This window comes from Arachis hypogaea, chromosome 16 (genome assembly GCF_003086295.3).
Source record: "Arachis hypogaea cultivar Tifrunner chromosome 16, arahy.Tifrunner.gnm2.J5K5, whole genome shotgun sequence".
In the NCBI taxonomy this organism is placed as follows: domain Eukaryota; kingdom Viridiplantae; phylum Streptophyta; class Magnoliopsida; order Fabales; family Fabaceae; genus Arachis; species Arachis hypogaea.
The window spans coordinates 68,811,646-68,833,175 of NC_092051.1; the positions used below are offsets into that span (position 1 = coordinate 68,811,646).

At 42.5% G+C, this 21,530-nt stretch overlaps 34 non-coding genes and 1 pseudogene across 34 annotated transcripts; all 35 read left to right on the plus strand.

Moving 5' to 3' along the window:
• Positions 1–6,549: 6,549 nt before the first annotated feature.
• LOC112760986 (5S ribosomal RNA) lies at positions 6,550–6,668 on the plus strand. The gene has a single exon (XR_003181397.1). It is a non-coding gene; the product is annotated as a 5S ribosomal RNA (ribosomal RNA).
• A 194-nt stretch (positions 6,669–6,862) lies between these two features.
• Positions 6,863–6,981, plus strand: LOC112761218 (5S ribosomal RNA). The gene has a single exon (XR_003181624.1). It is a non-coding gene; the product is annotated as a 5S ribosomal RNA (ribosomal RNA).
• A 4,393-nt stretch (positions 6,982–11,374) lies between these two features.
• Positions 11,375–11,493, plus strand: LOC112760998 (5S ribosomal RNA). The gene has a single exon (XR_003181408.1). It is a non-coding gene; the product is annotated as a 5S ribosomal RNA (ribosomal RNA).
• Positions 11,494–11,687: 194 nt separating this feature from the next.
• LOC112759217 (5S ribosomal RNA) lies at positions 11,688–11,806 on the plus strand. The gene has a single exon (XR_003179996.1). It is a non-coding gene; the product is annotated as a 5S ribosomal RNA (ribosomal RNA).
• A 181-nt stretch (positions 11,807–11,987) lies between these two features.
• On the plus strand, positions 11,988–12,106 carry LOC112759644 (5S ribosomal RNA). The gene has a single exon (XR_003180283.1). It is a non-coding gene; the product is annotated as a 5S ribosomal RNA (ribosomal RNA).
• Positions 12,107–12,305: 199 nt separating this feature from the next.
• Positions 12,306–12,424, plus strand: LOC112759932 (5S ribosomal RNA). The gene has a single exon (XR_003180394.1). It is a non-coding gene; the product is annotated as a 5S ribosomal RNA (ribosomal RNA).
• A 192-nt stretch (positions 12,425–12,616) lies between these two features.
• LOC112759383 (5S ribosomal RNA) lies at positions 12,617–12,729 on the plus strand (annotated as a pseudogene).
• Positions 12,730–12,909: 180 nt separating this feature from the next.
• LOC112759831 (5S ribosomal RNA) lies at positions 12,910–13,028 on the plus strand. Its single transcript, XR_003180300.1, has one exon. It is a non-coding gene; the product is annotated as a 5S ribosomal RNA (ribosomal RNA).
• A 186-nt stretch (positions 13,029–13,214) lies between these two features.
• LOC112759345 (5S ribosomal RNA) lies at positions 13,215–13,333 on the plus strand. The gene has a single exon (XR_003180113.1). It is a non-coding gene; the product is annotated as a 5S ribosomal RNA (ribosomal RNA).
• A 179-nt stretch (positions 13,334–13,512) lies between these two features.
• LOC112759348 (5S ribosomal RNA) lies at positions 13,513–13,631 on the plus strand. The gene has a single exon (XR_003180115.1). It is a non-coding gene; the product is annotated as a 5S ribosomal RNA (ribosomal RNA).
• Positions 13,632–13,809: 178 nt separating this feature from the next.
• LOC112762131 (5S ribosomal RNA) lies at positions 13,810–13,928 on the plus strand. The gene has a single exon (XR_003182483.1). It is a non-coding gene; the product is annotated as a 5S ribosomal RNA (ribosomal RNA).
• A 180-nt stretch (positions 13,929–14,108) lies between these two features.
• LOC112759233 (5S ribosomal RNA) lies at positions 14,109–14,227 on the plus strand. The gene has a single exon (XR_003180012.1). It is a non-coding gene; the product is annotated as a 5S ribosomal RNA (ribosomal RNA).
• A 179-nt stretch (positions 14,228–14,406) lies between these two features.
• LOC112759691 (5S ribosomal RNA) lies at positions 14,407–14,525 on the plus strand. The gene has a single exon (XR_003180287.1). It is a non-coding gene; the product is annotated as a 5S ribosomal RNA (ribosomal RNA).
• A 210-nt stretch (positions 14,526–14,735) lies between these two features.
• Positions 14,736–14,854, plus strand: LOC112760867 (5S ribosomal RNA). Its single transcript, XR_003181285.1, has one exon. It is a non-coding gene; the product is annotated as a 5S ribosomal RNA (ribosomal RNA).
• Positions 14,855–15,074: 220 nt separating this feature from the next.
• LOC112762197 (5S ribosomal RNA) lies at positions 15,075–15,193 on the plus strand. Its single transcript, XR_003182545.1, has one exon. It is a non-coding gene; the product is annotated as a 5S ribosomal RNA (ribosomal RNA).
• Positions 15,194–15,397: 204 nt separating this feature from the next.
• LOC112760340 (5S ribosomal RNA) lies at positions 15,398–15,516 on the plus strand. The gene has a single exon (XR_003180786.1). It is a non-coding gene; the product is annotated as a 5S ribosomal RNA (ribosomal RNA).
• Positions 15,517–15,706: 190 nt separating this feature from the next.
• Positions 15,707–15,825, plus strand: LOC112761792 (5S ribosomal RNA). The gene has a single exon (XR_003182169.1). It is a non-coding gene; the product is annotated as a 5S ribosomal RNA (ribosomal RNA).
• A 221-nt stretch (positions 15,826–16,046) lies between these two features.
• On the plus strand, positions 16,047–16,165 carry LOC112760153 (5S ribosomal RNA). Its single transcript, XR_003180604.1, has one exon. It is a non-coding gene; the product is annotated as a 5S ribosomal RNA (ribosomal RNA).
• A 186-nt stretch (positions 16,166–16,351) lies between these two features.
• LOC112759333 (5S ribosomal RNA) lies at positions 16,352–16,470 on the plus strand. Its single transcript, XR_003180102.1, has one exon. It is a non-coding gene; the product is annotated as a 5S ribosomal RNA (ribosomal RNA).
• Positions 16,471–16,649: 179 nt separating this feature from the next.
• On the plus strand, positions 16,650–16,768 carry LOC112762173 (5S ribosomal RNA). The gene has a single exon (XR_003182523.1). It is a non-coding gene; the product is annotated as a 5S ribosomal RNA (ribosomal RNA).
• A 180-nt stretch (positions 16,769–16,948) lies between these two features.
• LOC112762195 (5S ribosomal RNA) lies at positions 16,949–17,067 on the plus strand. Its single transcript, XR_003182543.1, has one exon. It is a non-coding gene; the product is annotated as a 5S ribosomal RNA (ribosomal RNA).
• Positions 17,068–17,246: 179 nt separating this feature from the next.
• Positions 17,247–17,365, plus strand: LOC112761439 (5S ribosomal RNA). The gene has a single exon (XR_003181833.1). It is a non-coding gene; the product is annotated as a 5S ribosomal RNA (ribosomal RNA).
• Positions 17,366–17,553: 188 nt separating this feature from the next.
• On the plus strand, positions 17,554–17,672 carry LOC112762222 (5S ribosomal RNA). Its single transcript, XR_003182569.1, has one exon. It is a non-coding gene; the product is annotated as a 5S ribosomal RNA (ribosomal RNA).
• A 179-nt stretch (positions 17,673–17,851) lies between these two features.
• LOC112760951 (5S ribosomal RNA) lies at positions 17,852–17,970 on the plus strand. Its single transcript, XR_003181363.1, has one exon. It is a non-coding gene; the product is annotated as a 5S ribosomal RNA (ribosomal RNA).
• A 181-nt stretch (positions 17,971–18,151) lies between these two features.
• On the plus strand, positions 18,152–18,270 carry LOC112759260 (5S ribosomal RNA). Its single transcript, XR_003180039.1, has one exon. It is a non-coding gene; the product is annotated as a 5S ribosomal RNA (ribosomal RNA).
• A 188-nt stretch (positions 18,271–18,458) lies between these two features.
• Positions 18,459–18,577, plus strand: LOC112762178 (5S ribosomal RNA). Its single transcript, XR_003182527.1, has one exon. It is a non-coding gene; the product is annotated as a 5S ribosomal RNA (ribosomal RNA).
• A 180-nt stretch (positions 18,578–18,757) lies between these two features.
• LOC112761369 (5S ribosomal RNA) lies at positions 18,758–18,876 on the plus strand. The gene has a single exon (XR_003181767.1). It is a non-coding gene; the product is annotated as a 5S ribosomal RNA (ribosomal RNA).
• A 180-nt stretch (positions 18,877–19,056) lies between these two features.
• On the plus strand, positions 19,057–19,175 carry LOC112761182 (5S ribosomal RNA). The gene has a single exon (XR_003181590.1). It is a non-coding gene; the product is annotated as a 5S ribosomal RNA (ribosomal RNA).
• A 251-nt stretch (positions 19,176–19,426) lies between these two features.
• On the plus strand, positions 19,427–19,545 carry LOC112762107 (5S ribosomal RNA). The gene has a single exon (XR_003182461.1). It is a non-coding gene; the product is annotated as a 5S ribosomal RNA (ribosomal RNA).
• A 179-nt stretch (positions 19,546–19,724) lies between these two features.
• LOC112762105 (5S ribosomal RNA) lies at positions 19,725–19,843 on the plus strand. The gene has a single exon (XR_003182459.1). It is a non-coding gene; the product is annotated as a 5S ribosomal RNA (ribosomal RNA).
• Positions 19,844–20,029: 186 nt separating this feature from the next.
• On the plus strand, positions 20,030–20,148 carry LOC112760001 (5S ribosomal RNA). The gene has a single exon (XR_003180460.1). It is a non-coding gene; the product is annotated as a 5S ribosomal RNA (ribosomal RNA).
• A 177-nt stretch (positions 20,149–20,325) lies between these two features.
• Positions 20,326–20,444, plus strand: LOC112761126 (5S ribosomal RNA). The gene has a single exon (XR_003181536.1). It is a non-coding gene; the product is annotated as a 5S ribosomal RNA (ribosomal RNA).
• Positions 20,445–20,637: 193 nt separating this feature from the next.
• Positions 20,638–20,756, plus strand: LOC112759668 (5S ribosomal RNA). The gene has a single exon (XR_003180285.1). It is a non-coding gene; the product is annotated as a 5S ribosomal RNA (ribosomal RNA).
• A 181-nt stretch (positions 20,757–20,937) lies between these two features.
• LOC112761545 (5S ribosomal RNA) lies at positions 20,938–21,056 on the plus strand. The gene has a single exon (XR_003181936.1). It is a non-coding gene; the product is annotated as a 5S ribosomal RNA (ribosomal RNA).
• Positions 21,057–21,241: 185 nt separating this feature from the next.
• LOC112762157 (5S ribosomal RNA) lies at positions 21,242–21,360 on the plus strand. Its single transcript, XR_003182508.1, has one exon. It is a non-coding gene; the product is annotated as a 5S ribosomal RNA (ribosomal RNA).
• Positions 21,361–21,530: the final 170 nt, after the last annotated feature.

Below are 21,530 nucleotides of genomic sequence, written 5' to 3' on the forward strand. Positions count from 1 at the left end.
TCTCTGGGGACACACCTACGGATAATTCCGTCTGCACATCTCTTAAAGAGATAGGGTTCATCCCACAAGTAGTACTTTGCATCAGTAACTAATTTCTTCTTTTGTATTCTATTGTACTCCTTGGGTATGAACCTTGCAGCTTTATAGTTTACAATATCGGCAAACCATGGTGCTTCCTAAATGGCAAATAGATGCTCATCAGGGAACGTCTCAGAGATCTCAAGAAAGGGGAGGGACGTCCCTTTCACTGGCTCTATCCGGGACAGATGATCAGCCACTTGGTTCTCTGTCCCTTTTCTGTCTCTTATTTCTATATCAAACTCTTGCAGAAGCAATACCCATCTGATGAGCCTGGGTTTTGAATCCTGCTTTGTGAGTAGATATTTAAGAGCAGCATGGTCAGTATACACAATCACTTTTGATCCTACTAAGTATGATCTGAACTTGTCAATGGCGTAAACCACTGCAAGTAGTTCTTTTTCTGTGGTTGTGTAATTTTTCTGGGCATCATTTAGAACGCGACTGGCATAATAAATGACATGCAGAAGCTTGTCATGCCTCTGTCCCAATACTGCACCAATGGCATGATCACTGGCATCACACATTAACTCAAATGGCAATGTCCAGTCTGGTGTAGAAATGACTGGTGCTGTGACCAGCTTAGCTTTCAGCGTTTCAAACGCCTGCAGGCATGCTGTGTCAAACACAAATGGCATGTCAGCAGCTAGCAGATTGCTTAGAGGTTTTGCGATTTTTGAAAAATCCTTTATAAACCTCCTATAGAATCCTGCATGCCCCAGAAAGCTTCTGATTGCCTTAACATTGGCAGGTGGTGGTAATTTTTCAATTACCTCTATTTTTGCTTGATCCACCTCTATTCCCTTGTTTGAGATTTTATGCCCAAGAACAATTCCTTCAGTCACCATGAAGTGACACTTTTCCCAGTTTAAAACTAGGTTGGTTTCTTGGCATCTTTTCAGAACAAGTTTCAGGTGATCAAGACAGGAGCTGAATGAGTCTCCATATACTGAGAAGTCATCCATGAAGACTTCCAGAAATTTTTCCACCATATCAGAGAAAATAGAGAGCATGCATCTCTGGAAGGTTGCAGGTGCATTGCATAGCCCAAAGGGCATCCTTCTATAAGCAAACACTCCGGATGGACATGTGAATGCTGTTTTCTCTTGATCCTGGGGATCTACTGTAATCTGGTTATAGCCTGAGTAGCCATCCAAAAAGCAGTAATAATCATGACCTGCTAGTCTCTCTAGCATCTGGACTATGAATGGTAAAGGAAAATGATCCTTTCTGGTGGCTGTATTGAGCCTTCTGTAGTCAATACACATGCGCCACCCTGTAACTGTTCTTGTAGGAACCAGTTCATTTTTTTTCATTATGAATCACTGTCATGCCTCCCTTTTTTGGGACAACTTGAACAGGGCTCACCCAGGGGCTATCAGAAATGGGATAAATAATCCCAGCCTCTAGTAATTTGGTGACCTCTTTCTGCACCACTTCCTTCATGGCTGGATTTAGCCGCCTCTGTGGTTGAACCACTGGTTTGGCATTATCCTCCAGTAGGATTTTGTGCATGCATCTAGCTGGGCTTATGCCCTTAAGGTCACCTATGGACCACCCAAGAGCTGTCTTGTGTGTCCTTAGCACTTGAATAAGTGCTTCCTCTTCCTGTGAATTTAAAGCAGAGCTTATGATCACTGGAAAGGTGTCACCTTCTCCTAGAAATGCATATTTCAAGGATGGTGGCAGTGGCTTGAGCTCTGGTTTAGGAGATTTTTCCTCTTTCAGAAGAAAGTTCAGAGGCTCTTTCATGTCCCCTGAATCCTCCAAATCAGGCTGAACATCTTTAAAGATGTCTTCCAACTCTGATTCGAGACTCTCAGCCATGTTGATCTCTTCTACCAAAGAGTCAATAAGGTCAACTTTCATGCAGTCTGTTGATGTGTCTGGATGCTGCATGGCTTTGACAGCGTTCAACTTGAACTCGTCATCGTTGACTCTCAGGGTTATTTCCCCCTGTTGGACGTCAATGAGGGATCGTCCAGTTGCTAGGAAGGGTCTTCCTAGAATGAGAGTGGCACTCTTGTGCTCCTCCATTTCCAGCACAACAAAGTCAGTGGGAAAGGCGAATGGCCTAACTCTGACAATCATGTCCTCAATCATGCCTGATGGGTATTTAGTGGAACCATCAGCAAGTTGGAGACATATCCGGGTTGGTTTAACTTCTTCAGTTAAGCTAAGCTTCCTGATAGTGGATGCAGGTATTAGGTTGATGCTTGCCCCAAGATCGCATAAAGCTGTCTTGGTGCAATCACCTTCTAATATGCATGGTATCAGAAAACTCCCAGGGTCTTTAAGCTTTTCAGGAAAGCTTTTCAGAATGACTGCACTGCATTCTTCAGTGAGGAGAACTCTTTCTGTTTCTCTCCACTCCTTTTTATGACTCAAGATCTCTTTCATGAACTTGGCATAAGAAGGTATTTGCTCAAGTGCCTCTGCAAATGGAATCTTTATTTCAAGAGTCCTTAGATAATCTGCAAAGCGAGCAAATTGCTTATCCTGCTCCTCTTTCCGGAGTTTTTGAGGATAAGGTATCTTGGCTTTATATTCCTCAACCTTAGTGGTTAAAGAAGCCTTTTTAGAGGGGTTGTTGTCAGCACTTGTGTGTGTCTGATCCCTCACTGGCAATTGAATGCCAGAGTCAGAAGCTGGAGTGACGTTAGACGCCAGCTCACTGTCTGTTCCTGGCGCCTGAACGCCAGAAATGTGCCCCTGTTGGGCGTTCAACGCTGGATTCTGCCCCATTTGGGCGTTCAATGCCAGATTCTTGCCCATTTCTGGCGTTGAACGCCAATCCTGCCTTGTTTCTGGTGCTGAACGCCAGTTTTGGGCATGGTCTGGGCGTTCAGCGCCAGCCTTCCACCCATTTTCTGGCGTTTTAGTGCCAGAATTATTTTTCCCTGGGCTCTTACTGTCCTCAGGGGAATCTTTGGTGGGTTGCTCATTTCTTGAATTTTTGATGCCTTGAGGTGGGGTATTTAATGTTTTCCCACTTCTTAATTGAACTGCTTGGCATTCTTCTGCTATTAGCTTTGATAGCTGCTGCTTTATTTGCTTAAACTGTTCTTCCATATGTATATTAGCTATCCTTGTCTCCTGTAACCTGTCTTTGAATTCAGCTAGCTGTTTTGTTAGAAAATCTAATTGCTGATTGAATTCAGCAGCTTGTTTTACAGTACTGAATTCAGCAGTTACTGTTTTAACCTCTTCATTCATGGAAGGGTTGCTGCTTAGATACAGATGCTGATTCCTGGCAACTGTATCAATGAGATCTTGAGCTTCTTCAATTGTCTTTCTCATATGGATAGATCCACCAGCTGAGTAATCTAAAGACATCTGAGCTCCTTCTGCAAGCCCATAGTAGAAGATGTCTAACTGAACCCACTCTGAAAACATTTCAGAGGGGCATTTTTGTAGCATCTCTCTGTATCTCTCCCAGGCATCATAAAGAGATTCATTATCTCCTTGTTTAAAGCCTTGGATGTCCAGCCTTAGCTGTGTCATCCTTTTTGGAGGGAAATATTGATTCAGGAATTTTTCTGTCAGCTGTTTCCATGTTCTTATGCTGGCCTTAGGTTGGTTATTTAACCACCTCTTAGCTTGATCTTTTACAGCAAATGGAAACAGTAATAGTCTGTAGACATCCTGATCTATTTCCTTATCATGTACTGTGTCAGCAATTTGTAAAAATTGTGCTAGAAACTCTGTAGGTTCTTCCTGTGGAAGACCGGAATACTGGCAACTTTGCTGCACCATGATAATGAGCTGAGGATTCAACTCAAAGCTACTGACTCCAATGGAGGGTATGCAGATGCTACTCCCATATGAAGCAGTAGAGGGGTTAGAATATGACCCCAGAGTCCTCCTGGACTGTTCATTTCCACTTATGTCCATGATGGATCTATGGATATAACTTGGACTGATTTACCTTTTTATTTATTTTATTTTATAAGAAGTAAATACTTAAATAAAATAAAATAACTAAAAAGAATTTGAATTTTTGAAGTAAAAAAAAATATTTTTTTTTTCGTTTATAAAAAAAAAAGAAATTAATTAGTTAAAAAAAAAGAAATTTTTGAAAAAGAGGGAAGATATTTTCGAAAATTAGAGAGAGGGAGAGTTAGTTGGGTAGTTTTGAAAAAGTTAAGAAACAAACAAAAAGTTAGTTAGTTAGTTGAAACAAATTTTGAAAAGATAAGAAGTTAGGAAGTTAGAAGAGATATTTTGAAAAGATATTTTTGAATTTAGTGAGGAGAGAGAAAAACAATAAGATAGTACAAGATTTAAAATTTTTAGATCTAATGCTCCTTGTTTTCGAAAAATTTGGAGGGAAAACACCAAGGAACACCAAACTTAAAAATTTTAAGATCAAGACACAAGGAAAACTCAAGAACACTTTGAAGACTCACAAGAACACAAGAACATGAAGAAAGAACACCAAACTTAAAATTTTTTTTTTTAGAAAACCACCAAAATTTTCGAAAACCAAGGGGGATTCAACAAGAAAACACCAAACTTAAAGTTTGGCACACAATTTAATAGAGAAAATATTATTTATGAAAAAGAAGGTTTCGAAAAGAGTATAAAAGATTCTAACCCAATTACCAAGAACACAGATTAACGCTCTAGCCAAATGAGTTATGGGACCTTCAAAAATTTTAAGAAAGATTATTTTTGAAAACACCAAACTTAAAGTTTGGCACAGGATTTAATAGAAAAATTATTTTTGAAAAAGGTTTTTAAAAAAATATGATAGCCAATTATCGTGAACATAAACACCACGTTCTAAATAACTGAGCTATAAGTTTAAAGTATTTTAACAAGGGATAAATAATGAAAGACTCTAAACCAAAAAAAAAGAAAGATTTTTCCTAATCTAAGCAACAGAATAATCCGTCAGTTGTTCAAACACGAACAACCCCCGACAACGGCGCCAAAAACTTGGTGCACGAATTATGAATCACACTTTTCACAACTCGTACCACTAACCAGCAAGTGCACTGGGTCGTCCAAGTAATACCTTACGTGAGTAAGGGTCGAATCCCACTGAGATTGTTGGTTTGAAGCAATCTATGGTTATCTTGTAAATCTTAGTCAGGAAGTCAACTATGTTTATCAATTGAATTGTGAGTAACCAGTAGAGCATAAATTAAAAGTTACTTGTTGTGCAGTAATGGAGAATATGTTGGAGTTTTGGAGATGCTTTGTCTTCTGAATCTCTGCTTTCCTCTGTCTTCTTGTTCACGCACGCACGTCCCCCTATGGCAAGCTGTGTGTTGGTGGATCACCGTTGTCAATGGCTACCTTCCATCCTTCCAGTGAAAACTACGCTCACGTGCTCTGTCACAGCACGGCTAATCACCGGTTGGTTCTCGATCCGGTTGGAATAGGATTTACTATCCTTTTGCGTCTGTCACTAACGCCCAGCCTTCAGGAGTTTGAAGCTCGTCACAGTCATTCAATCCTTGAATCCTACTCGGAATACCACAGACAAGGTTTAGACTTTCCGGATTCTCATGAATGCTGCCATCAGTTCTAGCTTATACCACGAAGATTCTGATTAAGGAATCTAAGAGATACTCATTCAATCGTATATAGAACGGAGGTGGTTGTCAGGCACGCGTTCATGGTTTGAGGAAGGTGATGAATGTCACGGATCATCACCTCCATCACAGTTAAGCGCGAATGAACATCTTAGATAGGAACAAGCGTGTTTGAATGGAAAACAGAAATACTTGCATTAATTCATCGAGACACAGCAGAGCTCCTCACCCCCAACAATGGGGTTTAGAGACTCATGCCGTCAGAGAATACAAAGTTTAGATCTGAAATGTCATGAGATACAAAATAAGTCTCTAAAAGTTGTTTAAATGAGTGGACTATGATGGATGATGCAGAGATCCACTTCTGGGGCCCACTTGGTGTGCTGGGGCCCACTTGGTGTGTGCTGGGGCTGAGACTTTAAGCAATTCACGTGCAGAGGCCATTTGTGGAGTTGAACGCCAGCTTTTGTGCCAGTTTGGGCGTTCAACTCCAGTTTTTGATCCTTTTCTGGCGCTGGACGCCAGAATTGGGCAGAGGACTGGCGTTGAACGCCAGTTTACGTCGTCTATCCTTGTGAAAAGTATGGACTATTATATATTGATGGAAAGCCCTGGATGTCTACTTTCCAATGCAATTGGAAGCATGCCATTTCGAGTTCTGTAGCTCCAGAAAATCCAATTTGAGTGGAGGGAAGTCAGAATCCAACAGCATTAGCAGTCCTTTTTCAGCCTGAATCAGATTTTTGCTCAGCTCCTTCAATTTCAGCCAGAAAAATACCTGAAATTACAGAAAAACACACAACTCATAGTAAAGTCCAGAAATATGAATTTTTCCTAAAAACTACTAGAAATAGACTAAAAACTAACTAAAACATACTCTAAACTATATGAAATTATCCCCAAAAAGCGTATAAAATATCCGCTCATCAGGTGCGATCATACCAGCACTAATGTACCGGATCCCATAAGAACTTCGCAGTTAAGCGTGCTTGGGCGAGAGTAGTACTAGGATGGGTGACCTCTTGGGAAGTTCTCGTGCTGCACCTCTCTCTCTCTTTTTTTTTTTTTTTTACGTCGTGCTTACCCTCGTTCCTTAAACGACGCTATCTTGAATAGTTTAGCTAAAGCAACCCTCAATGTCCTGATTTTCGGCAAGCTCGCCCGGGCCCGCAGGGATTCGCAGCTCGACTTACCCTATGTCGCGAGACATGCTTATGATAATTGTGTGCGCATACATTAACAGGTGCGATCATACCAGCACTAATGCACCGGATCCCATCAGAACTCCGCAGTTAAGCTTGCTTGCGCGAGAGTAGTACTAGGATGGGTGACCTCCTGGGAAGTCCTCGTGTTGCACCTTTTTTTTTTACGTCGTTCTTACCTTCGTTCTTTAAACGACTCTATCTTGAATAGTTTAGCTAAAGCGAGCCTCAATTACCTGATTTTCGGCAAGCTCGCACGGGCCCCGCAGGGATTTGCAGCTCGACTTACCCTACGTCGCGAGATATGCTTATGACAATTATGTGCACATACTTTAATAGGTGTGATCATACCAGCACTAATGCACCGGATCCCATCAGAACTCTGCATTTAACCGTGCTTGGGCGAGAGTAGTACTAGGATGGGTGTAACGACCCAATTTTCAATATGTCTAGATCATACCGGAAACTGAGCGCTACTAATTTGTCTTCCTAATTATTATCTATTATTTATCATATGAGCCTGATTCGTTGTTAAACGCGTAGTTAATTTGCGTGGTGTATTTTTTTTGAAAACGTTTGGATTAATAGACAGAATCATTTATAATCAATTCACAAGTAATAACAGATAAAACAGTTATAAACAACCACACATAAATACATCACAAGTAGTTGACAACATTCGGTGATTCAGCCTTTATTAGAATCTAGACCTTTAGTTAGAACACCCCTAGATATAGCTAGATAATATCTATATACATGTATATACATACAACATCCCAGGTCCTGACCTGTTCAATAGGTCTCTAAGCTGGCACCTAGGCTAGCCTAGACTCTATACTCACATAGTCCCTCTAAACTACTAAAGCGAAGGAAAGTACGTTCTAGGTCTTCAAAACTCAAGTCAGGTGGAACGTCATCAAAAGATAGAACATCATCTGCTACTCCTCTGCACGATCAGACTTTTCCACAGGACGTCTCTCTGGTACCTCATGAAGTAGCCACACAATAGAAATCTCGTACACAGGATTTAGGTTAAAGTGCGCATACGAACGGGGTGCAGACGTTGGCTGGTCTCACAGTATATACATATAATCAGAGAACGATATTCACCCTAGACTCAGAAGACTATCTAGAGCAGAATCCTCTTCTTGCGAACGGTCATCAGCGAACTATGGTAAGGTACTCTTACTTCCATCTGAAGGGGGAAGGGATGGAGAAGGGGTAAGAACTGGGGAGTTCTTAGTAGGGCCGGGGTTATTAGTTACGTTCATTTATTTGGGGTCGATTAGTAGACCAATAACATAATATAGCGAAGCAGTAAACAGAAGATAAAGATAGAAAGAAAAAGTAGAGACAACAGAAAGCATAACACAAACAAAAGAATACAAGAAAATAAAGCACAGAAATAGCATACGAGCAGACAAACATTAAGAAGTAGATCACACACAGAAAGGAATGCAACAGAGAATGATGCGCAGACAAGAATGATGCATGTCTAGCCCTAGCGCAGGCCATGAGCTCATGTGTCGGTTGGCTGCCCGCAATCCTGACATTTATCCGGTCACGAGTAATCCCGATTTCCCGAATACGATTTTCCGTTCCTAAATAAATGCACATATAATAATAGCCGCTCATTTGAGACAGCCTCTGCTTACTGCAGGAAAATATATATATACTCTGCTCTGCTATGGGGAAGCGGAAAATAGCTGTAGGTAACTTAGTTTCCCTACAGAAGCTCTGGGTTGCATTAAGCAACTAATATATATTAAATATAGCTCTGGGTTGCATCAAGCAACTAATATATATATATAAATATAGCTCTGGGTTGCATCAAGCAACTAATATATATATATATAAATATAGCTCTGGGTTGCATTAAGCAACTAATATATATATATAAATATAGCTCTGGGTTGCATTAAGCAACTAATATATATATATATATATATATATATATATATATATATATATATATATATATATATATCTTTATATTATATTACTCTTCTCTTTATATCTCTTTACTCTGTTCTGGTTTCTCTTTTCTCTGTATCTCTTTACTCTGTTTTAATTACTCTGTTCTCTGTATCTCTTTTCTCTTCTCTAATTACTCTTTTCATCTGTATCTATATTACTCTTTTTCTCTTTATCTCTTTACTTCACTCTGGTTACTCTATTTTCTGTGTTTCTCTACTCTACTCTGATTTCTCTGCTTAACGTATGTATTTAAAGTTTATGTTAATTTCGGTATGAATAGTTCGCCTGTCCCAAGTATAGGTTCATTAAGTCTATACTGAAACAGTTTAACTTTTCATATAATACCTAACCCTAGTCGCAACTCAAGGACTAACTATGTTGCCCTAGTTCGTTCACTAATTTCTGTTTGTTTTTCTGTTATTAAAACCTTACAGACTTTTCTTTAGTTTTTATCTTTTCTTCAACCTTTTATCTTTCTTTTATCTTTGCCTCACTAATATGTTCTTACCACTCCCTAAGTTTTTTATGAAGGTAATTATGAGATTCTGCGCTTAAAGTTGTCTTTCTAAAGTTTTTACAGAAAACTGCCTTTTCCGCATTATTTTATTATTTTTATTAAAATATTATTTTTAATTAAATATTATTATTTAATATTTTATTATTTTTTATTATTTTATTATTAAATTTTCGAAAATCAACTTTACTTTAACCTTTAACCTTTAAAATTCACTTTTTACCACCCGTAACTTTTAATATTTCTACTTTTACTACCCTAACTTTTTGAAATTACAAAATAACCCCCCAAACACCAAAATATTTACTTCCTTGCCCTTTTATGGATCAAAAAGGTGTTCTTCATTGTTCTTCACCACACTCAAAGTGTTCTTCGTGTTCTTCATAAATTCTTCAGATTCTTTCTCTGTTTTTACCCGTTTTTCAATCTTTTCAGCAACCGATTTTTACCAAAATTCAAAATAAATTCCCAGCCACTAAAACCCCATCTTTTCTACATGATTTTAACACAAATTGAACCCCAATTCAGGGCCTAGGGTTTCGTTTTCCAGCTGCTCCAAGAACATGAACTTTAAAGCTTAAATTTCATCAAATTTCATCAAAATTTCACCAAATTTTCACCAAGAATCAATCATATATGCAACCAATTTTTAGCACAGCCAAATCATACAACATTCACACAACTCAAACACAAATAATCAAGATTAATTTCGTGACACCCTACCTGGTTTTGCTGCTCCTAATTCGGTTAAACTTTCAGGTGGTCCTTAAGCACTTTTTCCTCCTAAATCACATCAAGAACAACTTTAAATCCAAAAACTCTCAACTGACCAAATCTCACTCAGTATGTTAGGAAGAGATATCTCACCTTATACTTGCTGGAAATTCACGTTTCTTGGCCCTCAAGTCAAGTTAAGCATGATTCCTAAGGAAGAACATCAAGAAAACACATGTTTTGCATGGTTTTCCTTGAAAACCGAATTGAAATGTGAGGGAGACAGCCATCTCACCTTATTTCCATCCTTGATAAGTTAAATGGTTATGTAGAGGAAGAAGAGAGGATCATTTTGGTGAAATCGGAGTTTTGGTTTGAGTTTTAGTTCAGAAGAAATCAAGCTTTGAAGATTAAGTGTTCATGAAAGTTTCTCTCTTTTCTCTCTTGTTATTTTCGGCCAAAATGATGAAATGAGACAGCCTTGGAGGTCTTGGGGGGGTAAGGTGAGTTGTGATTGGTTGGCTTGGAGGTGGATTAAAATAATATTAAAATATCTCTGGTGTACGACCACTAAAACTAGGTGTACCGGAACACTCGTAAAAACATCTCTAAAAATTATTTTCTGAGCTACTAGCATAAATGACACTAGTAACATATTTATTATGAGAATAGAACATGTATAATGAGGCCTTAGCATTGCTAAATTCATCAGAGAGTGCTGGTGCTAAGCTGCACCAGTAAACCGTAAACTCGGTTAAATCGATTTTCTGTTTTTAACAAAAACAGACCAGGTAACCTTATAATATCATTCAAGCATTTTATAATACTAATATAATGATAATATTATACTATTATCTCTCTCCTCTCATGAATCGAGTCCGGTTCATCAAACAGAGACTATTTACGAAAATTAGAATCAAAACTGCCAACCGATACGGTTCAAAAACTAGGTTCTTCGTGATTGCATTATCGAGCTTGCCTCAAAGGAGGTTCTAGCTTAAGGATGACATAATGATAATGAGGATTAAGATGCTTGATGATATAGCAGAGGTGTTCCCTTTACTGATCTTTCGGAAAAATCCGTACTTTTAGAAAAGATCTCATGTACTCGAAAATCAGGGTTGTTACTATGGGTGACCTTCTGGGAAGTCCTGGTGTTGCACCTTTTTTTTTTAACGTCGTGCTTACCCTCGTTCTTTAAACAACGCTATCTTGAATACTTTAGCTAAAGCAAGAATCAATGACCTGATTTTCGGCACGCTCGCACGGGCCCCGCAGGGATTCGCAGCTCGACTTACCCTACGTCGCGAGAGATGCTTATGATAATTATGTGCGAATACTTTAATAGGTGCGATCATACCAGCACTAATGTACTGGATCCCATCAGAACTTCGCAGTTAAGCGTGCTTGGGCGAGAGTAGTACTAGGATGGGTGACCTCTTGGGAAGTTCTCGTGCTGCACCTCTCTCTCTCTCTCTTTTTTTTTTATTACGTCATGCTTACCCTCGTTCCTTAAATGACGCTATCTTGAATAGTTTAGCTAAAGCGAGCCTCAATGACCTAATTTTCGGCAAGCTCGCCTGGGCCCGTAGGGATTACAGCTCGACTTACCTTACGTCGCAAGACATGCTTATGATAATTGTGTGTGCATACTTTAACAGGTGCTATCATACCAGCACTAATGCACCGAATCCCATCAGAACTCCGCAGTTAAGCTTGCTTGCGCGAGAGTAGTACTAGGATGGGTGACCTCCTGGGAAGTCCTCGTGTTGCACCTTTTTTTTTTTTACGTCGTTCTTACCTTCGTTCTTTAAAAGACTCTATCTTGAATAGTTTAGCTAAAGCAGGCGTCAATTACCTGATTTTCGGCAAGCTCGCACGGGCCCCGCAAGGATTTGCAGCTCGACTTACCCTACATCGCGAGACATGCTTATGATAATTGTGTGCGCATACTTTAACAGGTGCGATCATACCAGCACTAATGCACCGGATCCCATCAGAACTCCGCAGTTAAGCGTGCTTGGGCGAGAGTAGTACTAGGATGGGTGACCTCTTGGGAAGTCCTCGTATTGCACCTTTTTCTTTTTTATTTTTTTATTTTTTTTTATGTCGTGCTTACTCTCGTTCTTTAAACGACGCTATCTTGAATAGTTTAGCTAAAGCGAGCCTCAATGACCTGATTTTCGGCAATCTCGCACGGGCGCCGCAGGGATTCGCAGCTCGACTTACCCTACGTCGCAAGACATGCTTATGACAATTATTTTCGCATACTTTGATAGGTGCAATTATACCAACACTAATGCACCGGATCCCATCAGAACTCCGCAGTTAAGCGTGCTTGGGCGAGAGTAGTACTAGGATGGGTGACCTCCTGGGAAGTCCTCGTGTTGCACCTCTTATTTTTTTTTATTTTATTTACGTCGTGCTTACCCTCGTTCTTTAAACGACGCTATCTTGAATAGTTTAGCTAAAGCGAGCCTCAATTACCTGATTTTCGGCAAGCTCGCACGGTCCCCGTTGGGATTCGCAGCTCGACTTACCCTACGTCGCGAGACATGCTTATGATAATTGTGTGCGCATACTTTAACAGGTGCGATCATACCAGCGCTAACTCACCGGATCCCATCAGAACTCCGTAGTTAAGCGTGCTTGGGCGAGAGTAGTACTAGGATAGGTGACGGAAGTCCTCGTGTTGCACCTTTTTTTTTTTACGTCGTTCTTACCCTCGTTCTTTAAACGACGCTATCTTGAATAGTTTAGCTAAAGCGAGCCTCAATTACCTGATTTTCGGCAAGCTCGCACGGGCCCCGTAGGGATTCGCAGCTCGACTTACCCTATGTCGCGAGACATACTTATGATAATTGTGTGCGCATACTTTAACAGGTGTGATCATACCAGCACTAATGCACCGGATCCCATCAGAACTCCGCAGTTAAGCGTGCTTGGGCGAGAGTAGTACTAGGATGGGTGATCTCCTGGGAAGTCCTCGTGTTGCACCTTTTTTTTTCTTTTTTTTATGTCGTGCTTACCCTCGTTCTTTAAACGATGCTATCTTGAATAGTTTAGCTAAAGCGAGCCTCAATTACCTGATTTTCGGCAAGCTCGCACGGGCCCGCATGGATTCGCAGCTCGACTTACCCTACGTCGCGAGAGATGCTTATGATAATTTTTTGCGCATACTTTAATAGGTGCGATCCTACCAGCACTAATGCACCGGATCCCATCAGAACCCCGCAGTTAAGCGTGTTTGGGCGAGAGTAGTACTAGGATGTGTGACCTCCTGGGATGTCCTCGTGTTGCACCTTTTTTTTTTACGTCGTGCTTACCCTCGTTCTTTAAACGACGTTATCTTGAACACCTTAGCTAAAGCGATCCTCAATTACCTGATATTCGACAAGCTCGCACGGGCCCCGCATGGATTCGCAGCTCGACTTACCCTACGTCACGAGAGATGCTTATGATAATTATGTGCGCATACTTTAATAGGTGCGATCATACCAGCACTAATGCACCGGATCCCATCAGAACCTCGCAGTTAAGCGTGTTTGGGCGAGAGTAGTACTAGGATGTGTGACCTCCTGGGATGTCCTCGTGTTGCACCTTTTTTTTTACGTCGTGCTTACCCTCGTTCTTTAAACGACGTTATCTTGAACACCTTAGCTAAAGCGATCCTCAATTACCTGATATTCGGCAAGCTCGCACGGGGCCCGCATGGATTCGCAGCTCGACTTACCCTACATCGCGAGACATGCTTACGATAATTGTGTGCGCATACTTTAATAGGTGGGATCATACCAGCACCAATGCACTGGATCTCATCAGAACTCCGCAGTTAAGCGTGCTTGGGTGAGAGTAGTACTAGGATGGGTGACCTCCTGGGAAGTCCTTGTGTTGCACCTTTTTTTTTTTACGTCGTGCTTACCCTCGTTCTTTAAACGACGCTATCTTGAATAGTTTAGCTAAAGCGAGCCTCAATTACCTGATTTTCAGTAAGCTTGCACGGGACCCGCAGGGATTCGCAGCTCGACTTACCCTACGTCGCGAGAGATGCATATGATAATTAAGTGCGCATACTTTAATAGGTGCGATCATACCAGCACTAATGCACCGGATCCCATTAGAACTCCGATGTTAAGCATGCTTGGGCAAGAGTAGTACTAGGATGGGTGACCTCCTGGGAAGTCCTCGTGTTGACCCTTTTTTTTTTACGTCGTGCTTACCCTCGTTCTTTAAACGACGCTATCTTGAATAGTTTAGCTAAAGCGAGCCTCAATTACCTGATTTTCGGCAAGCTCGCACGGGCCCCGCAGGGATTCGCAGCTCGACTTACCCTACGTCGCGAGACATGCATATGATAATTATGTGCGCATATTTTAATAGGTGCTATCATACCAGCACTAATGCACCGGATCCCATCAGAACTCCGCAGTTAAGCGTGCTTGGGCGAGAGTAGTACTAGGATGGGTGACCTCCTGGGAAGTCCTCGTGTTGCACCTCTTTTTTTTTTTTTTTTTTTTTTTTTTTTTTTTTTTTTTTACGTCGTGCTTACCCTCGTTCTTTAAACGGCGCAATCTTGCATAGTTTAGCTAAAGCGAGTCTCAATGACCTGATTTTAGGCAAGCTCCCACGGGACCCGCAGGGATTCGCAGCTCGACTTACCCTACGTCGCGAGACATGCATATGATAATTATGTGCTCATATTTTAATAGGTGCGATCATACCAGCACTAATCCACCGGATCCCATCAGAACTCCGCAGTTAAACGTGCTTGGGCGAGAGTAGTACTAGGATCGGTGACCTCCTGGGAAGTCCTCGTGTTGCACCTCTTTTTTTTTTTTTTTTTTTTTTTTTTTTTTTTTTTTTTTTTTTTTTTTTACGTCGTGCTTACCCTCGTTCTTTAAACGGCGCTATCTTGAATAGTTTAGCTAAAGCGAGTCTCAATGACCTGATATTAGGCAAGCTCCCACGGGCCCCGCAGGGATTCGCAGCTCGACTTACCCTACGTCGCGAGACATGCATATGATAATTATGTGCGCATATTTTAATAGGTGTGATCATACCAGCACTAATGCACCAGATCCCATAAGAACTCTGCAGTTAAGCGTGCTTGGGCGAGAGTAGTACTAGGATGGGTGACTTCCTGGGAAGTCCTCGAGTTGCAACACTTTTTTTTTTTTTTTTTTTTTTTTTTTTTTTTTACGTCGTGCTTACCCTCGTTCTTTAAACGGCGCAATCTTGCATAGTTTAGCTAAAGCGAGTCTCAATGACCTGATTTTAGGCAAGCTCCCACGGGCCCCGCAGGGATTCGCAGCTCGACTTACCCTACGTCGCGAGACATGCATATGATAATTATGTGCGCATATTTTAATAGGTGCGATCATACCAGCACTAATCCACCGGATCCCATCAGAACTCCGCAGTTAAGCGTGCTTGGGGGAGAGTAGTACTAGGATGGGTGACCTCCTGGGAAGTCCTCGTGTTGCACCTCTTTTTTTTTTTTTTTTTTTACGTCGTTCTTACCCTCGTTCTTTAAACGGCGCTATCTTGAATAGTTTAGCTAAAGCGAGTCTCAATGACCTGATTTTAGGCAAGCTCGCACGGGCCCCGCAGGGATTCGCAGCTCGACTTACCCTACGTCACGAGACATGCATGTGATAATTAGGTGCGCATATTTTAATAGGTGTGATCATACCAGCACTAATGCACCGGATCCCATAAGAACTCAGCAGTTAAGCGTGCTTAGGCGAGAGTAGTACTAGGATGGGTGACCTCCTGGGAAGTCCTCGTGTTGCACCTCTCTTTTTTTTTTTTTTTTTTTTTTTTTTTTTTTTTTTTTTTTTTTTTTTTACGTCGTTCTTACCCTCGTTCTTTAAACGACGCTATCTTGAATAGTTTAGCTAAAGCGAGCCTCAATTACCTGATTTTCGGCAAGCTCGCACGGGCCCCGTAGGGATTCGTAGCTCGACTTACCCAACGTCGCGAGACATACTTATGATAATTGTGTGCGCATACTTTAACAGGTGTGATCATACCAGCACTAATGCACCGGATCCCATCAGAACTCCGCAGTTAAGCGTGCTTGGGCGAGAGTAGTACTAGGATGGGTGATCTCCTGGGAAGTCCTCGAGTTGCACCTTTTTTTTTCTTTTTTTTATGTCGTGCTTACCCTCGTTCTTTAAACGATGCTATCTTGAATAGTTTAGCTAAAGCGAGCCTCAATTACCTGATTTTCGGCAAGCTCGCACGGGCCCGCATGGATTCGCAGCTCGACTTACCCTACGTCGCGAGAGATGCTTATGATAATTTTGTGCGCATACTTTAATAGGTGCGATCATACCAGCACTAATGCACCGGATCCCATCAGAACCCCGCAGTTAAGCGTGTTTGGGCGAGAGTAGTACTAGGATGTGTGCCCTCCTGGGATGTCCTCGTGTTGCACCTTTTTTTTTTACGTCGTGCTTACCCTCGTTCTTTAAACGACGTTATCTTGAACACCTTAGCTAAAGCGATCCTCAATTACCTGATATTCGACAAGCTCGCACGGGCCCCGCATGGATTCGCAGCTCGACTTACCCTATGTCACGAGAGATGCTTATGATAATTATGTGCGCATACTTTAATAGGTGCGATCATACCAGCACTAATGTACCGGATCCCATCAGAACCTCGCAGTTAAGCGTGCTTGGGTGAGAGTAGTACTAGGATGGGTGACCTCCTGGGAAGTCCTTGTGTTGCACCTTTTTTTTTTTACCTCGTGCTTACCCTCGTTCTTTAAACGACGCTATCTTGAATAGTTTAGCTAAAGCGAGCCTCAATTACCTGATTTTCAGTAAGCTTGCACGGGACCCGCAGGGATTCGCAGCTCGACTTACCCTACGTCGCGAGAGATGCTTACGATAATTATGTGCGCATACTTTAATAGGTGCGATCATACCAGCACTAATGCACCGGATCCCATTAGAACTCCGAAGTTAAGCATGCTTGGGCAAGAGTAGTACTAGGATGGGTGACCTCCTGGGAAGTCCTCGTGTTGACCCTTTTTTTTTTACGTCGTGCTTACCCTCGTTCTTTACACGACGCTATCTTGAATAGTTTAGCTAAAGCGAGCCTCAATTACCTGATTTTCAGTAAGCTCACACGGGACCCGTAGGGATTCGCAGCTCGACTTACCCTACGTCGCGAGAGATGCTTATGATAATTATGTGCGCATACTTTAATAGGTGCGATCATACCAGCACTAATGCACCGGATCCCATCAGAACTCCGAAGTTAAGCGTGCTTGGGCAAGAGTAGTACTAGGATGGGTGACCTCCTGGGAAGTCCTCGTGTTGACCCTTTTTTTTTCTTTTTTTTTACGCCATTCTTACCCTCGTTCTTTAAACGACGCTATCTTGAGTAGTTTAGCTAAAGCGAGCCTCAATTACCTGATTTTCGGCAAGTTCGCACGGGCCACGCAGGGATTCGTTGCTCGACTTACCCTACGTCGCGAGAGATGCTTATGATAATTATGTGCGCATACTTTAATAGGTGCGATTATACCAGCACTAATGCACCGGATGCCATCAGAACTCCGCAGTTAAGCGTGCTTGGGCGAGAGTAGTACTAGGATGGGTGACCTCCTAGGAAGTCCTCATGTTGCACCTTTTTGTTTAACGTCGTGCTTACCCTCGTTCTTTAAACGACGCTATCTTGAATAGTTTAGCTAAAGCGAGCCTCAATGACCGGATTTTCGGCAAGCTCGCATGAGCCCCGCAGGGATTCGCAGCTCGACTTACCCTACGTCGCAAGACATCCTTATGATAATTTTGTGCGCATACTTTAATAGGTGCGATCATACCAGCACTAATGCACCGGATCCTATCAGAACTCCGCAGTTAAGCGTGCTTGGGCGAGAGTAGTACTAGGATGGATGACCTCCTGGGAAGTCCTTGTGTTGCATCTTTTTTTTTTTTTCGTCGTGCTTACCCTCGTTCTTTAAACGACGCTATCTTGAATAATTTAGCTAAAGCGAGCCTCAATGACCTGATTTTCGGCAAGCTCACATGGGCCCCGCAGGGATTCGCAGCTCGACTTACCCTACGTCGCGAGATATGCTTATGATAATTATGTGCGCATACTTTAATAGGTGAGATCATACCAACACTAATGCAACGGATCCCATCAGAACTCTGCAGTTAAGGGTGCTTGGGCGAGAGTAGTACTAGGATGGGTGACCTCCTGCGAAGTCCTCGTGTTGCACCTTTTTTTTTCTTTTTTTTTACGTCGTGCTTACCCTCGTTCTTTAAACGACGCTATCTTGAATAGTTTAGCTAAAGCGAGCCTCAATTACCTGATTTTCGGCAAGCTAGCACGAGCCACGCAGGGATTCGTAGCTCGACTTACCCTACGTCGCGAGACATGCTTATGATAATTATGTGCGCATACTTTAATAGGTGCGATTATACCAGCACTAATGCACCGGATCCAATCAGAACTCCGCAGTTAAGCGTGCTTGGGCGAGAGTAGTACTAGGATGGGTGACCTCCTTGAAAGTCCTCGTGTTGCACCCTTTTTTTTTAACGTCGTTCTTACCCTCGTTCTTTAAACGATGCTATCTTGAATAGTTTAGCTAAAGCGAGCCTCAATGACCAGATTTTCGGCAAGTTCGCATGGGCCCCGCAGGGATTCGCAGCTCGACTTACCCTACGTCGCAAGACATGCTTATGATAATTGTGTGCGCATACTTTAATAGGTGCGATCATACCAGCACTAATGCACCGGATCCTATCAGAACTCCGCAGTTAACCGTGCTTGGGCGCGAGTAGTACTAGGATGGGTGACCTCCTAGGAAGTCCTCGTGTTGCACCTTTTTTTTTTTACGTCGTGCTTACCCTAGTTCTTTAAACGACGCTATCTTGAAGAGTTTAGCTAAAGCAAGCCTCAATGACCTGATTTTCGGCAAGCTCGCACGGGCCCCGCAGGGATTTGCAGCTCAACTTACCCTACGTCGCGAGAGATGCTTATGATAATTATGTGCGCATACTTTAATAGGTGCGATCATACCAGCACTAATGTACCGGATCCCATCAGAACTTCGCAGTTAAGCGTGCTTGGGCGAGAGTAGTACTAGGATGGGTGGCCTCTTGGGAAGTTCTCGTGCTGCACCTCTCTCTTTTTTTTTTTTTTTTTTTTTTTTTTTTTTTTTTTTTTTTTTTTTTTTTTTTTTTTTTTTTTTTTTTTTTTTTTTTTACGTCGTGCTTACCCTCGTTCCTTAAACGACGCTATCTTGAATAGTTTAGCTAATGCGAGCCTCAATGACCTGATTATCGGCAAGCTCGCCCGTGCCCGCAGGGATTCGCAGCTCGACTTACCCTACGTCGCGAGACATGCTTATGATAATTGTGTGCGCATACTTTAACAGGTGCGATCATACCAGCACTAATGCACCGGATCCCATCAGAACTCCGCAGCTAAGCGTGCTTGGGCGAGAGTAGGTCTAGGATGGGTGACCTCCTGTGAAGTCCACGTGTTGCACCTCTTTTTTTTACGTCGTTCTTACCCTCGTTCTTTAAACGACGCTATCTTGAATAGTTTAGCTAAAGCGAGCCTCAATTACCTAATTTTCGGCAAGCTCGCACGGGCCCCGCAGGGATTCGCAGCTCGACTTACCCTACGTCGCGAGAGATGCTAATGATAATTATGTGCGCATACTTTAATTGGTGCGATCATACCAGCACAAATGCACCGGATCCCATCAGAACTCCGCAGTTATGCGTGCTTGGGCGAGAGTAGTACTACAATGGGTGACCTCCTGCGAAGTCCTCGTGTTGCACCTCTTATTTTTTTTTTTTACGTCGTGCTTACCCTCGTACTTTAAACGACGCTATCTTGAATAGTTTAGCTAAAGCGAGCCTCAATGACCTGATTTTCGGCAAGCTCGCACGGGCCACGCAGGGATTCGCAGCTTAACTTATCCTACGTCGCGGGACATGCTTATGATAATTGTGTGCGCATACTTTAACAGGTGCGATCATTCCAGCACTAATGCACCGGGTCCCATCAGAACTCCGCAGCTAAGCGTGCTTGGGCGAGAGTAGTACTAGGATGGGTGACCTCCTGGGAATTCCTCGTGTTGCACCTTTTTTTTACGTCGTGCTTGCCCTCGTTCTTTGAACGACGCTATCTTGAATAGTTTAGCTAAAACGAGCCTCAATGACCTGATTTTCGGCAATCTCGCACGGGCCTCGCAGGGATTCGCAGCTCGACTTACCCTATGTCGCGAGACATGCTTATGATAATTATGTGTGCATACTTTAATAGGTGCGATCATTCCAGCACTAACGCACCGGATCCCATCAGAACTCCGCAGTTAAGCGTGCTTGGGCGGTAGTAGTACTAGGATGGGTGACCTCCTGCGAAGTCCTCGTGTTGCACCTCTTATTTTTTTTTTTATTTTTTTACGTCGTGCTTACCCTCGTTCTTTAAACGACGCTATCTTGAATAGTTTAGCTAAAGCGAGCCTCAATTACCTGATTTTTGGCAAGCTCGCACGGGCCCAGCAGGGATTCGAAGCTCGACTTTCCCTACGTCGCGAGACATGCTTATGATAATCATGTGCGCATACTTTAATAGGTGCGATCATACCAGCACTAATGCACTGGATCCCATCAGAACTCCGCAGTTAAGCGTGCTTGGGCGAGAGTAGTACTGGGATGGGTGACCTCCTGGGAAGTCCTCGTGTTGCACCTTTTTTTTTTTTACGTCGTGCTTACCCACGTTCTTTAAACGACGCTATCTTGAATAGTTTAGCTAAAGCGAGCCTCAATGACCTGATTTTCGGCAATCTCGCACGGGCCTCGCAGGGATTCGCAGCTCGACTTACCCTACGTCGCGAGACATGCTTATGATAATTATGTGCGCATACTTTAATAGGTGCGATCATTCCAGCACTAATGCACCGGATCCCATTAGAACTCCGCAGTTAAGCGTGCATGGGCGAGAGTAGTACTAGGATCGGTGACCTCCTGGGAAGTCCTCGTGTTGCACCTCTTTTTTTTTTTTTTTACGTCGTGCTAACCCTCGTTTTTTAAACGAGGCTATCTTGAATAGTTTAGCTAAAGCGAGCCTTAATTACCTGATTTTTGGCAAGCTCGCACGGGCCCGCAGGGATTCGCAGCTCGACTTAACCTACGTCGCGAGACATGCTTATGATAATTATGTGCGCATACTTTAATAGGTGCGATCATACCAGCACTACGGCACCGGATCCCATTAGAACTCCGCAGTTAAGCGTGCTTGGGCGAGAGTAGTACTAGGATCGGTGACCTCCTCGGAGGTCCTCGTATTGCACCTCTTTTTTTTTTTTTTTACGTCGTGCTTACCCTCGTTTTTTAAACGACGCTATCTTGAATAGTTTAGCTAAAGTGAGCCTCAATTACCTGATTTTCGGCAAGCTCGCATGGGCCCCGCATGGATTCACAGCTCGACTTACCCTACGTCGCGAGACATGCTTATGATAATTGT